The sequence below is a fragment of the Somniosus microcephalus genome, unplaced genomic scaffold (genome assembly GCF_052327205.1).
Source record: "Somniosus microcephalus isolate GS21.2 unplaced genomic scaffold, FLI_Smic_1.0 unresolved_chr6, whole genome shotgun sequence".
NCBI classification, from domain to species: Eukaryota; Metazoa; Chordata; class Chondrichthyes; order Squaliformes; family Somniosidae; genus Somniosus; species Somniosus microcephalus.
This window is the reverse complement of record NW_028225184.1, coordinates 40,729,691-40,745,302: the sequence shown is the minus strand read 5'-3', so window position 1 is coordinate 40,745,302 and position 15,612 is coordinate 40,729,691. Positions and strand designations below refer to the sequence as shown.

General features: G+C 45.0%; 1 pseudogene; it reads left to right on the top strand.

Annotated features, from left to right (window-relative positions):
- Window positions 1-12,821: 12,821 nt before the first annotated feature.
- On the top strand, window positions 12,822-15,410 carry LOC147087223 (putative G protein-coupled receptor 139; annotated as a pseudogene).
- Window positions 15,411-15,612: the final 202 nt, after the last annotated feature.

Sequence of the window (15,612 nt, the reverse complement as noted above, 5' to 3'; positions counted from 1 at the left end):
AACAGGACATTAGGATAAGCATAATTTAGTCGGACAGAGTCAGCATGACTTTACGAAAGGGAAATCTTGTTTGACAAACTTGTTCCAATTCTTTGAGGACGTAACAAATAGGGTGGATAAAGGGGAGCCAGTGGATGTGGTGTATTTGGACGTCCAAAATGCATTTGTGAAGGTGCCACACAAAAGATTACTGCACAAGATAAATAATCACGGGATTGGGGGCAATATACTGGCATGGGTGCAAGATTGGCTATCTAACAGAAACAGAGAGTTGGGATAAATGGTTCATTCTCGGGTTGGCAAATAGTAAATAGTGATTTTCCGCAGGGGTCAGTGCTGGGACCACAACTCTTTACAACCTATGTTAACGATTTGGAGGAAGGGACCAAGTGCAACTTATCCAAGTTTGCCAATGATGCAGAGATGGGAGGGAAAGCAGTGGGTGAGGACGACATAAAAATCCTGCAAAAGGACTTAGACAGGCTAAGTGAGGGGGCAAAAATTTGGCAGATGGAATTTAATGTTGGAAAGTGTGAGGTTATGCACTTTGGCAGAAAAAATCAAAGAGCAAGTTATTTTCTAAATGGAGAGAAACTGCAAAGTGCTACAGTACAAAGGGATCTGGGGGTCCTGGTGCATGAAACACAGAAGGTTAGTATGCAGGTGCAGCAGATGATCAGGAAGGCCAATGGAATCTTGGCTTTTATTGCAAGGGGGATGGAGAATAATTTCAGGGAAATCTTGCTGCAGTTATACAGGGTACTGGTGAGGCCACACCTGGAATACTGCGTCCAGTTTTCGTTTCCATATTTAAGAAAATATATAATTGCTCTCGAGGCAGTTCAGAGAAGTTTCACTCGGTTGATTCTGGAGATGAGGGGGTTGACTTATGAAGAAGGGTTGAGTAGTTTTGGCTCTACTCATTGGAATTCAGAATAATGCAAAGCGGTCTTATGGAAACATATAAGATTGTGGGGGGGCTGGATCGGGTGGATACGGGGAGGATGTTTCCACTAATGTGTGAGATTAGAACTAAGGGGCATGATCTTAGAATAAGGGGCTGCCCTTTCAAAAAACTGCGGTGAGGAGAAACTTCTTCACTCAGAGGGTAGTAAATCTATGGAATTTGCTACCGCAGAGAGCTGTGGAAGCTGTGACATAAAATAAATTTAAAACGGATATAGACAATTTCCTAGCTGATAAGGGAATTAGAGATTACGGGGAACGGGCAGGGAAATGGATGTGAGTTTAGGTTCGGATCAGCCATGATCCTATTAAATGGCGGAGCAGGCCTGACAAGCCATATGGCTTACTCCTGCTCCTACTCCTTATGTTCTTAAGTTCTTATGTCCTGTGCAACAGAACCACCCATGGTGCCAGAAAGTTGGCTGCTGCTGCCTTCCTCCGATAAGCCACCTCCCTCGATAATATCCAGAGCGGTGTATTTGTTTGAGAAGGCCATGCTGCGAGTCAGCACTCTATAGTTCAGCTGGTAATGAATTCCAGAGACTCACAATTCCCTGGGAAAAGGAGAGCCGCCTAACGTTCAGTATATTCTAACACTTACATTGAATAAACTGGCATGCCCTGGTCTCCCCAGTTTGTTAAACTGGTCGAATCATTATTAGGGACGCTATCTAGCCCTTTAATTATTTTAGAGGCCTTTATCAAATCTCTAACCTCCGCTGATCTAAAGGCAATAGATCACGGTCCTGGAGCCTATCTGAATAATTGAGCAGCTTTAAGGGAGAAATCATTCTTGTCGCTCTCCTCTGGACCTTTTGCAAGGCCACGATATCACCCACCATTTTGGCGGTGTGGTGGGAAACTAAACTCGGCACATTCCCACAGATGCATTCTGACCAACGACTGGTATTGTATAAAATGTTGTCCTTTGAATTAAATTCAATATTTCAATTAAAACAAACCAGCTCCCCTGTAGTTTTAGCTACAATTTCTCTACATTGGCCATGAGCCTCATGTGCACAGTAAAAGCTGGATTTGTTTCTTTCAACCTCTATCAATATTTTTCCCTGTAAATGATGCCTGTACTCTGTGTTGGCCTGCCCAACATGCATAGCACAACATTTATCAAACTTAAATGCCTTTTGTGTGGCCCACTTCCTTAGCCTATCTAAAACTTTATGGATTTGATTGAACTCCTCTACTGCCTCAATCCTTCCAAATATTTTGGTGTTATCTGAAACTTTCTTACCATACTAACAAAACACTGTACAGGCCATTAATACAGAGGAGCAGGCCCAGGCCCGATCCTTGGGCCACACCGCTAGGAACAGGTCAGAGGGATCTGGGTGTGCAAGTAAACAGATCCCTGAAGGCGGTGGAACAGGTGGATAAGGTGGTAAAAAAGGCATATGGGATACTTGCCTTCATTAGCCGAGGCATAGAATATAAGAGCAAGGAGGTTATGATGGAGCTGTATAAAACACTGGTTAGACCACAGCTGGAATACTGTGTGCAGTTCTGGTCGCCACACTACAGGAAGGATGTGATAGCTTTGGAGAGGGTGCAGAGGAGATTCACCAGGATGCTACCAGGGCTGGAACGCTTCAGCTATGAAGAGAGACTGGGCAGATGGGGTTTGTTTTCCTTGGAGCAGAGGAGGCTGAGGGGGGACATGATTGAGGTGTACAAAATTATGAGGGGCATAGATAGGATTGATACTAAGGAGCGTTTTCTCTTAGTAGAAGGGTCAATAACTAAGGGGCATAGATTCAAGGTAAAGGGCGGGAGGTTTAGAGGGGATTTGAGAAAGAACTTTTTCACCCAGAGGGTGGTTGGAGTCTGGAACTCATTGCCCGAAAGGGTTGTGGAGGCTGGAACCCTCACAACATTCAAGAAGCATTTGGATGAGCACTTGAAATGCCATAGCATACAAGGCTACGGACCAAATGCTGGAATATGGGATTAGATTAGACAGGGCGTGATGGCCGGCGCGGACACGATGGGCCGAAGGGCCTCTATCCGTGCTGTATAACTCTATGACTCTATGACTCTATGAGTTCGCCAGGGGGAACTGCACCGCTTAGCTACACCTTTTCTAGCTGTGGAATTAGAGGCAATTCCTAATCCAAACCCAAATTTGGACGTAGCAAATCTAAAACTAAGGGCCATAAATATAAATCCTCACTCATCAATGCATTAGGGAATTAAGGATAATCTTCTTCATCCAGAAAGTGGTTAGAATGTGGAGCTTGCAAGCATATGGAGAAATTGTGGCATATAACATAGATGCATTTAAATGGAAGGTAGCTAAATACAGATGGAGAAAGGAATAGGAGGAGATGTTGATCAGGGGAAATTAATTAAATGAAGAAGACTGCATCAACACCGGCAGAAATCGGTTGGGCCGAAGACTTATTTTTGTGCTTAAGATTGCATGTATTTATAGAGGCTCAGACACGGGGGAATGAGACATGAGTGACCACAACTCCTCAGAACCAGCATTTATCTAACACAATTACTTATATTTCATGTTCATTTAAAGTTTGTAACGTTTCCTCATCATGCTGTGATGAGCATGCTGAGAAAATCCAGGATGATTTGGACAGGTTGGCTGATTGGGCAGAAGCATGGCAGATGCAATATAACGTAGTTAAATGCGAGGTTATCCACTTTAGTGACAAAAACAGGAAGGCAGAGAGGGTTTGAGTACAGGAACAAAGATGTGGTGCTGCAGTTGTACAGGCCCTTGTTGAGACCACATCTTGATTATTGGGTGCAGTTTTGGTCGCCTTATCTGAGGATGGATGTTCTTGCCATGGAGGGAGTGCAGCGAAGATTCACCAGGCTGATACCTGCGATGGCAAGAATGACGTATGAGTAAAGATTGTGTCGATTGGGATTTTACACGCTGGAGTTTAAAAGAATGAGAGGAGATCTCATTGACATTGATAAAATTCTAACAGGACTGGACAGACTCGATGCAGGAAGGATGATCCCGATTGTCGATGTGTCCAGAATCAGGGGTCACACACTAAGGATAGGGGGTACACCATTTAGTTCAGAAATGAGGAGGAATTTATTCACCCAGGGAGTGGTGAACCTGTGGAATTCTCTAACGCAGAAGGCAGTAGAGATCAATTCATTAAATATATTCAAGAAGGAGTTGGATATATTTCTTAAGCCTAAAGGAATCAAGGGATATGGGGAGAAGGCAGGGACAGGTTACTGAATTTGGATGAACAGCCAAGATCGCATTTTTTAGATCCATGAGTCTGCGAGTATGATGTTTTTCAACAACCACATGGATGCTGTAACTTAACAATAAACAGGTTTTACTGGAGGAGGGTAGTCTCAAGACTGGGGGTACTGAGGCATGTGCAAGGCTTATATACAGGTGTGGTCACTGCTGGTACTACAGTATACAGGAGCTGTAAAAGTAGTTCTGTCTTAAAGGTACATACACTACAATTCCTCCACTTTTAGATTAGTATTACCCCTAATATTCAAATAACAATTAACACTTTAACATGTACATTAAACAACAATAGTCCACTTATAGATTCAGTCTTTGTGGCAGCTTCCTGACCCTTTCGGGATAGTGCCTTTCCTGAGGTTCTTGTTCTTGGTGCAGAGGCGATTCTGGCCCCTTTTCATCGGGTAGTTCATCGGCTTCCACTGCTACTGGTTCTGAGGTAGATGCTACCGGTATGTCGGGTTCATCCCCAGGTACTCGAGACATGGGGTTGACTCGTTCCTGTGATGCTAAGATCTGATCGACGTGGCGTCTCACAATGTTATCCCTGACATCCACTGTGTACATTAATGGCCCCTGCCTTGTGCATATAGTTCCGGGTTGCCGTTTCTCTGTTCGATAGTCAAGGGCTAAGACTGGTTGTCCTACATTGAAGCTCCTTGTCGGCTTCTCATTGATGTGCTGGAATTGTTGGTCCTCAACATTTCTTTGCACATTTGGTCTGAGCAAGCCCAGACGAGATCTCAACCTTCGGTTAAAGAACATTATGGCCGGGGTCTGGTTGATAACTGCATGTGTCGAGTTTCGGTAGGCTAATAAGAAATTGTCAACCTTATGCTGTAGTGGAATTTCATCGTCGCACATGGCCTTTATCGCCTTCTTAAAGGTTTGTACGAACGTCTCAGCCAATCCATTTGTGGCTGGATGATACAGAATGGATGTGTAATGCCTTACCCCATTCCTTCTCCTAAATTTCGGAACTCTTCGGACACAAACTGTGGTCCATTATCAGAGCAAATCTGCTCTAGCAAACCGTTTCTGGCAAATATGGTCCGCAGGACTGCAATCGTTTTCTCTGTAATGGTTGAGGACATTTTTATCACCTCAGGCCACTTCGAATGAGCATCCACTGCTATTAAGAAAATTGAGTCCATGAATGGACCAGCAAAATCAATATGCACCCGTTGCCATGGAGAGGAGGGCCACTCCCAAGGGTGTAGAGGGGCATGTGGTGGTGCATTTTGGACCTTCTGGCATCCTGAGCAGCTCTTGGTTAGGTCCTCGATTAGTTAATCGATCACCGGCCACCACACATAAGCCCTAGCAAGGCTTTTCATTTTTACCTCTCCCAGATGACCTTCATGAAGCTCATTTAGCACTCTCTCCCTTAACTTGGGTGGAATTACCTCTCGGGATCCACACATCACTGTCCCCTGGCATACTGACAGCTGTTCTCTTCTGGATGAGAATGCTGGCAACAGTGAGTCGCCATGTGTTGGCCAAACCCTCACCGTCAAATCATATACCCGAGACAGTGTCGGTTCATTGCGGGTCTCCTTCTCTATATCCACATTAGTTACTGGCAATCTTTCAAATATTGATGAATAAAATATCTCGATAGGGTCCACTGCTGGTGCTTCCTCCACCGTAGGCTGTGGCAGGCGTGATAGCCCATCAGCGTTTCCATGCTGTTGCGTGCCTTTATATTCTATTTCATATTGGTGCGCCCTTAGAAAAAGGGACCATCTTTGTAACCGTTGTACAGTCATCACCGAAACGCCCTTCTTTGGATTAAAGATGGAGAGAAGTGGTTGGTTGTCAGTCAGCAAAGTGAACTTTTGCCCATGCAGAAAGTGGGTGAATTTTCCCACTTCCCACACCAGGCTGAGGGCCTCCCTGTCAATCTGGGCGTAGTTGCGCTCGGCTGAGGTTAGTGACCGAGACGCAAAAGCTGCTGGCCTCCCAAACCCATCCGGGAATTTGTGCAACAGCACCGCTCCAATACCATAGGGTGATGCATCACATGCCAAACGAATTGGTAGTGCTGGGTTGCAATGGGGAAACACCTCTTTTGATGTGATCAATTCTTTACACTTCTGGAAAGCTCGTTTACTTTTGTAATTCCACTTCAATGGTTCCCCTGTTTGCAGTAGGGTGTTCAGTGGGTGTCATCACGTGGACAAATTTGGTAAGAACTTGTGGCAGTAGTTTACCAGCCCGAGGAACGACCTCAGTTCTGACACATTTTCCGGTGCTGGAGCCTTGACTACTGCCTCAATCTTTTCAGGGGACTTATGTAAGCACTCTTCATCGATGACATGGCCACAATACGAGATCTGTTTCTGGAAAAACTCGCACTTGTGGCGATTAGCTCGTAGCCCATACTCCTTTAATCTGGTGAGCACCTTCTCCAAGTTGGCGAGGTGGTCACTGTCATTTTCGCCCGTGACCAGGATGTCGCCCAAATTACACTGGGTCCCTGGAATCCCTTGCAGGACTTGATCCATTGCCCTTTGCCAGATAGCCGGAGCCGAGGCTACCCCGAACACCAGCCGGTTGTATTGATAGAGACCTTTATGAGTGTTAATCGTAAGGTATTTTTTCGAAGCTTTTTCTACATCCATTTGGAAGTACGCCTGGGCTAAATCAATTTTGGTGAAGCGTTTACCTCCAGACAGCGAATGGAAAATATCCTCAATTCGTTGAAGCGGATATTGTACCATGTGAAGGACTGGTTTCACTGTCATATTAAAAACCCCACAGATGCTGACCTTCTTTGGTTCCCCAGGTGTATTACTCAACGACCTCTTCATTACAGGAACGATGGGTATAGCCCATTCGCTCCAGTCCACTTTGGACAGTACTCCTGAACGTTCCAACCCTTCCAGCTCTGCTTCGACAGCTGGTCTGATCGCATAAGGCACTGGTCTGGCATTAAGAAACTTTGGCCTTGCATTTCCTCTATTTTAATCGTTGCTGTTATGCCTTTTAGTGTTCCGAGTCCCTCCTGGAACACTTCTTTTGCGTCAGTTAGCATTTTTGACAGTCGTCCAGGTGTGACATCATCATCCTTTTTGGCCGCAACCTTCAGTGCCTGTATGGAATGCCAATCTAATTGTACCTTCCGGATTCATTCACGTCCTAGCAGTGGTGGTCCTCCATCTGGCAATACATATATATCCATTTTAGGTATTTCCTGGCATTTATATATCTCTTTCACCCTTATTTTTCCTTTGGGGTAGACTTTTTGACCCGTGTACGTCTTCAAGACAATCTCTGTAGCTTTCAAGGGTATATGTGAAAATAGCTGCTTGCAGTCCCTTTGGTTTATGACTGTTAGGGCTGATCCTGGGTCCAATTCCATTTTCACTTGGACTCCGTCTATCTTGAGTGTAACCCAGATAGTCTGGTGATCCTCCATTTTGGTTACCTTACGTAGTTTCAGACAACCCAGCTCCTTGCTTCCGGAGTCTGTGTCACTTTTCTGTTCGTCTGAACCACTGTCCATCAACTGGTGAACCTTTTTGTACTTCTCCTGTGAAGATTGCTGACTGTTGGTTTTCTTCCCAGACCTGCAGACTCTTGCTATGTGTCCTGCTTTTCCACACTGTCTGCACACTTGGTCCTTGAACCAACAATCCTTCTGGTCATGTGTTGTTCTGCCGCAGCGATAGCACTTCCCTGTTCCATAGGACATTTCATTGGTGCCATATTCTTGCGGTCTTCGTTGTTTCGCTGCAGCGCCCATTGTGGCTGGTTCCTGTGATACTGCCTTACTGAAAGCCTTGTCCAGCGTAAGGTCCTTTTCTGATAGAAGCCGTTTCTGGGTTCCTTCATTTTGTAGCCCACACACAAACTTGTCCTTTAACGTATCTGCCAATCTCACTCCAAACTGGCAGTGTTTTGATAGCTTGCACAGTTCTGTTAGGTACTCAGCATTGCTTTCATCGTTGTGTTAGTTCCTTTTATGGAACTTAAATCGTTCTGCTATCAGCAGCGGTGTGGGGTTTAAGTAGTTCTGTAGGATTTATACTATGCTTTCGAAATTCTTGTTCACCGGCTTCTCTGGGGTAAGTAGATTTCGCAGTAAACCATAAGTTTTTGCACCCATGGAATTTAACAAAACCAGTGCTGTACTAGCATCTGCGACTTCATTCACCCTGCAGCACACCTCAATACGTTCCACATATGTCGCCAAATCTTCCACTTCATTGTCGAACGTAGAGATACTGCCACTCTTCGGCATCCCTGGATGTGATTTAACTGTTAAAAATGGCATCTCCCGTGCTTCCCCTTTATCTCCGCTGGCACAAAATTGCGTCTCCCGCGCTCTTCCTTCTTCTCCCCTGTCACTGTTCATCCCTTGTGCCCTGGCTGTGCTATACCCTCTTTCTGTCCAGTTTTTTTTTTCTTTCGACGCTGCTCGGTTTTCAACCCCCAGCTGCGCCCTGTGCGCTTCACACTCTGTCTTACCCCGTCGACGCTGCTCGGCTTTCGCTCCGCCGTCGGCCGGCTCCAGCCGCCGCTGTTCGTGAAGGGTCTGTGCTGGACCTGTCATCAGTCTCTTGCTGATCGTCGTGGCTGGGGAACCAAGCCCGGCTCTCCACAGCCTCCCCTGAGATGTTCACACTCTGCCGGACGACTGGGCGGTTGCTCGTGGTCGACGCCCGTGTTCCTGTCCTCGACTTTCTTACACCACCCTCCCAGAGCGAATCCTCGAAGGGAGAAGCAGAGTTGCAGGTAGGTTCGAATCGACACTTGTCGCCACTGTTAGATCCGTGAGTCTGCAAGTATGATTTTTTCAATAACCACACGGATGCTGTCACTTAACAATAAACAGGTCTTTACTGGAGGAGGGTAGTCTCAAGACTGGGGGTACAGAGGCATGCACAAGGCTTATATACAGGTGTGGTCACTGCCGGTACTACAGTATACAGGAGCTGTAAAAGTAGTTCTGTCTTAAAGGTACATACACTACAGCATTGAATGGCGGAGCAGGCTCGAGGGTCTGAATGGCCAACTCCTGCTCCTATCTTCTATGTTTCTATCACTAGAGTATCGTATTCTCTACCACACGTGGGAAAATTTGGAATTCTGTTAGCTTTTTTATGACCTATTCAACCTGAGGTAGAGCCGAAACCACCAGTGAACCGATGCCCCCACATCAAGGTGCTCCTGCACAGCACTGAAGCAGCTTTCGTTCAGAATATTATTCTGCTGTTTATGTTTTAACTGAAATATACCTCAGATCTTCTGACCTCCAATTCTGTCTGTCCATTTTCGGCCATTCGCTCGCAGAATCCATACCCTTTTTCAGCTTCCTGTGGTCTTAGCAAGAATTAATGTTACCTCCTATTTTGGCATCATTTGCAATTTTCAACCCTATTCCTCTACGATTTTATCCAAATCATTGATATACTTCATGAGCAAAGTGACGCCAGAACTGATACCTGTGGTGTACCTCGACCCATCTCCAACCACTAAACAAAACTATACTTCACTCATAATCTCTTTTGCTCCATTCTAAACAATTTTAAAGCCACTTTGCTGTCCTTCCCGAATTCCATATCCCTTAAGCTGCTCTTGTAATCACCAGTGTGGTACTTGTTAAAGTTTTTCCTGAAGTGTGTCTAAACTACATCCATTGCAGTTTCCACATTTATGTCTCGTGTATTGTGACAGAATTATATGAGGTTTGTCAAGCAATATCATTCATTTTGAAATGTGCGCTGTTGCTCATGAAGTGGAAAACTTATGAACACATTGCCCTGACTGACAACAACTTGCATTAAGAGGCCGCCTTCACTGTCATACATTTCTAAGGTGTTTCACAGAGGCATGAGAGAAAACAGGCACAAAGGTTATAAGGAAATATTAAGAGAAGTGACCACACGCTTAATCGGAATGGGGTTCAATGAGCGTATAAAAGGAAATGTTGATGGGTGTCGGAAATGGAGATTCGGGATGAATTTATATAGCGCTTTGTAAGTAGACAAAATTATCCCAGGGCATTTTACCGAGGTATAAGCGGACAGAAATGACCCCAGTCAAAAAGGAGCTAGTGGGAGGAGAGCCCATCAGCTCAGTCATAATGATGGGGTGTTTCAACAGCCTAAAGGAGGCGAGTGGTAGATGGTGGAGGAAATTCAGTGACGAGTTCTGGAACATTGGAGCACGATGGCTAAAGGCCCAGCTCCAATTCAGTGGGAAAAAGCGAGGGCGGATGAACAAGCAGCCATAAAAAATAGAACATAGATTTTGGGAAGGAGATAGACGTGCTGTAGGAGGTTACAGATAGAGGAATGAGATTACACTTCAAAATTATTTCCTTGGCTGTCAAGCCCTTTGGGACGTCCTGAGCTCGTGAAAGGCGCTATAAAATGTAAGACTTTCTTCCTTTTAGGGATGGGTGAGGCCAGGATGAATAAAAAATACACAGGAGCTTTTATGGAACTTACATCCAATTGGGATCAGCAACGAGATGGGAGATTGGTAAGATGGACTTAGTGGAAGACAGGATGTGGGCAACAGATATTTGGATAAACTGCAGTTTATGGACGGCAGTAGACGTGGGGCCGGCGAGGTGCCCTTTCGGATAGTGCAGTCTGGATATGACAAATGCATGGATGAGCATTTCAGTACATGATGTGCAGAGGGAAGGGTGGAGGCAGGTGTTGTGTGTGATGCAGAAGTAGCCGGCCTTTGGGATGGAGGGGATAAAGTGCGAAAATAATAAATTAATGTAAAATAGAGTCCGAGGGTAAGCTTGAGACAACAGCCAGGGTGGGGATTGCAATTGGTTGCAAGGATGCAATTTGTGGCGGCGCCAAGGGTGATCGCTTCAGTCATGCCAATGATTTTATTTGGAGGAAACGGTGACTCATCCAAAGTGGGATGATTGAAAAGTAGCCTGGCAACACAGAGGGAAGTGTGGGTCGTCGAGAGATAGGGTGGAGAGATGAAGCTGTTGCCAGTAACGTACATCTAAACAGCTAGATCTATATCTGCAGATTATTTCAACAATTGGGAAACATGTAGTTGAGGGAGGCCAAGATAGATTCTTATCAGTCACGGTCTGTTTGGGAAGGAAAGACATTACTTGAGATTATCTGGTTAAGAGCTGATAGGTAAGACTTGAAACAAGCAGCTTAGTTCGTATGAAGAGGCTCGTGTCAGATGAATAAAGAGGTCACAGATTGGAGAGGAGTTCGGAGAGTCTTGGACGTGATGAATGCATGATTCATCATCTCAGTTCCAAATGGGCTGAGGCAGGGGACAGGCCGGCGAAGTTATGGAGGTGGAAATAGGCGTATTTTGTGAAGGACAGGATATGACATCAGAAGATGCATTAGGATGAGAGCTTACAAAACATCATATTCAGCCTATTAAGACAGCCAGTGATGGGAATGAAACAGTTAATAAGGGTAAGGAGATTGTGGCTGATCCAAAAGTGACGGCTTCGGTATTCCTAATGTACAATTGGTGCAAATGTCACATCATGTGAAACAGTCAGTTGCACATGGCGTCCGACAACACAGATTCAGTGGAAGGCGGGGGTAGATAGAGGAGAGCTGGAGCTGGGTGATGTTGGTCGAAATGTGGAAGCTGACCCCAGATCTGTAGATGATGTCACAAAGGGCAGCATTTAGATGAGAAAGAAGAGGGAGAATGTTTTCGAACGTTGCCGTACTCCAGCGGCAATGGTACTGCAGTAGGAAGGGAAGCCAGTGCTGGGGCCATTCTGAATATGATCGAATCGGTAAGACTGGAATCAAGATAGTGCGGTTCCACAGAAAGAGGCCAGTGTCAGAGCTATGGAGAGATCACGGGTGTGTTGCTGCAGGTTTGAAGGAGATCGTGGAGATGGCGAGGGTTGAGGCCATGGAGGTGTTTAATGCAAGGAAAAGAATTTTACTGCTAAGGCGTTGGGGGAGAGAGAGACAATCAGGCTCAATGAGGGCGACAGTGATGGGCGAGCTGGACTCGGGGAGGGCTGGACATGGACAGCAGATTTTGGGATCAGTTGACATTGATGGAAGGTGGAAGTTGGGTGGTCGGCCAGGAGTGAACTTAATGGAGTTAGGAGCCGGCACAGTTCTCATTTTAATGGAGCCGTTAACCAATATAAAATAAACAGGTAAATATCTGCAGTAAAATAACGGAGAGAGAAATGTTAATGGGGTACTTTCAGTGTCCGCCCCCTAATATCACCCACAATAATTTCTGGACTCGTTACTGAAATATGGCCTTCAACTGTCACTGTGTCAGAGACTGAAGGTCCATGTTTTATCTGGGAATCTGCAGGGACAGAGTGAAAAGGATGTGCCTGAGTCCCTGGAATCAGTGTACACTGCGGAGAAATAAATAACATTTAATAATGAATTGGCAGGAGTGAACATGATCAGTACAATTACATGAAAACTGTAAATGAAGCTGCTCATTATTGTTGGATCTATCCTGTATGACACTTATTCTCCAGAGAGATCTGGTTAACATAATGTCCTGTTCATTCAGATGTTTGAGTTTTATCCACCACGTTATTTTCACCAGTGTCAAAGGTCCTGATGTAAAGTGTTTGTTCAAGTAACTATAACTAATAACAATGATCAGGTGTATAACCATGTCAATGGAGACTTATCGACTTTATATATCAGGGCCCATTGGAATGGATCAGCTCAGAGTGCCTGCCGGAGCTGTGCGTTCCACTCCTCCAGAAGTCGCTGCTTCACACAGATATGGGAAAACCAGTAATCGTTCAGATAGAAGTCATTTATTATCCTTTACTTGCAGCCGTTGGAGGTTCTGGTTACCTTTCCTGTGAATGATGTAAATCGGTGTTGACTGTGCTGCTCTACTTGTATTTTTTCCCCCTGCATGTTTTACACAGCCGCCTGTTCTGTGCCAGTAGTTGAATGATGTAAAGTTCTCAGTCTCTGTTATTTCTGTCGTGTAGTAGCTGCAATATATCTGTAATGATCTTTGCTTCTCCAATCCCTGCTCTCTTACTGAATTATTCTTGCACTGAATGCACTGGAATCAGGAGTTTGGGCTAAAAGCTGGTGCCAGACCATCAGGTGCTGGGAATAGTTTGATGTTGTGGAACTAACCTGGCCTGGAATATTTTTCATAAATGTGTTTCCAGTGATTGAAAATGACACAGCTCGCAGTCTCAGTGTTACAAGGAGGCGGTGCAATATCCTCCCTCCCCAATAACATGGTTCAGTTTAACTGGGATTTCAATGAATGTATTGGTTTTCCCTGCTATGTAATATCACTTCACTGTGTGTGTATCTGACGACGCGTCAGAGGTCTGGTGACTGACCTGAGCTTGCTGCTGACTCTATCACATCTCCTTCTCTGCTTCAATGTTGGTGGATTCAGTGAATGTCACTGGACTCCATTGTAAAATGAAATGTTTTGATGTTATGTTGCATCAGTTTGCACTGTATCTATCGGAATCAGGAGCCCCTCTATTTTTCTGGTGATTATAATTAGCAGCGGTAATATTGGCGTTATGTTAATTGAACAATTGCGCCATCTAATGTTTGCGTTATCATTACAGGGGAAGGGAATTCAATTATTGTCAGGTCTGTCTGGAAGACACATTCGATTCTGTTTATTGCGTGCACTGCGGATCAATTAGGTGAAAAGGTGGAGACTTGGATGATCAGTAGATACATTAAACTATTCCACTGAGGTTTCAGCATTGTTCAAACTGACTCTGAGAACAGGATCGCTTCAAGGGAGTTAATGAACAGAGTCGGGCCGCAGGATGTTAGGGTGGAAGCGGATTGGAAAGGGGGCATTATGAAAGAAAGTAGAGAGAGTGCGGCGAAGTAAAGTGAGGTGCGATAGAGAGAGACAGAGAAGGAAAGCGAGAGGGAGGGGAGAAGGAACGTGAGAAGAGCGAGGCAGCGGTGTTAATCATTCATCGGACTGAACTGCTGAAACTTCTAGTACTATTATGGTGAGGAACTGTGATTTGAAGGTGATGTTAGAATGCTGTCAGATAGTGAGAGTCTGATTTTACACGGGTGTTTTTATCGCTTTCAGATCTTCGGTCTGTTTTGGTGAATGCCTATTTTACTTGTTTAGTGAATGAATAAAGCAAGATAATTGAAAGGTATTTAAAGACGAGAACCAGTCATTTCTTGCTCTGCGCTGCACAGATCCACAAATCAGTTTCCTCCATTCGATGCTGCAACAAAGCTGGAAATTCCAGCCCAGATCCTGTCAAACTGCTGCTTTGGCTCCAGGTCTGATCAGTAATTTATCTCTCTCTGACAGTTAACTTGGTGGAGATTGTGATACTGTCCCGAGGAAAGTGCAGTCTCTCCAAATGCATCACTCTCTACCTGGTGGGAATGGCAGCAGCCGATCTCCTGGTCGTCATCAGTGATCCCATATTTAACTGGATTGCTCCGATATATTTCCCATATTCATTCCTGAACATTACTCCCGAGTGTAGATTTATTGCCGTCTTGAGCTTTGCAACCACGCTGATTTCTCTCTGGCTCACAGTCATGTTCACCTTTGATCGATTTGTGGCCATTTGTTGTGAGAATCTGAAAACTAAATATTGCACCGAGAAAACGGCGGCTGTGGTTATCGGGACAGTGAGTGTGCTGGGCTGTTTAGAGTCTGTCCCCTGGTACTTTACAGATGTACCTTACTTCAGAATAGATAATGTTCCTTGGTATTGTATCGCTAAACCGAGCTTCGTTACTTCACCCGCATGGGGATCATTTGAGTTGTTTCACATAATTTTATCCCTTGTGTCCCGTTCTTTCTGATTTTGCTGCTCAATGCTCTGACGGTCAGCCGTAATTTAGCGGCCAGCAGAGCCCGCAGGGGACTCCGTGGCCGCAGCGATGGAGAGAACCCCAAGGACCCAGAGATGGAGAATCGAAAGAAATCCATCCTTTCACTCTTCAGTATTACCGGCAGTTTTATTTTGTTATGGATGGGCCTGGTTTTCTATAACATTTATGCGCGAATTGTAGATATTCGATTTTATTACTCCGCCAGTGCCCCTCCTTATATCACAGAACACACAGCAACAATGCTTCAGCTTCTCAGTTCCTGCACCAACACGTGTATTTATGTCCTGACCCAGACTAAATTCAGAGAGGAGCTGAAGAATGCGGTGAAATACCCACTCAATCTAATTGTTAAATTAATTAAACCATAGAAAGATCTGAAGTGTTTCAAGCACTAGAACTAAATCCCATTTCATACTCCATTCCGTATCTCTCCGTTGGGTGGAATGTACATTTGATATTAGCAGCCCAGAGCCCTGAAATGATCTTAAATCTGACTCTGTTATACCTTAATGGTAATCTGACCAATGGAGGCGGGACTCGCTCTGCAGACGACACGTGAATTGTTGCTCA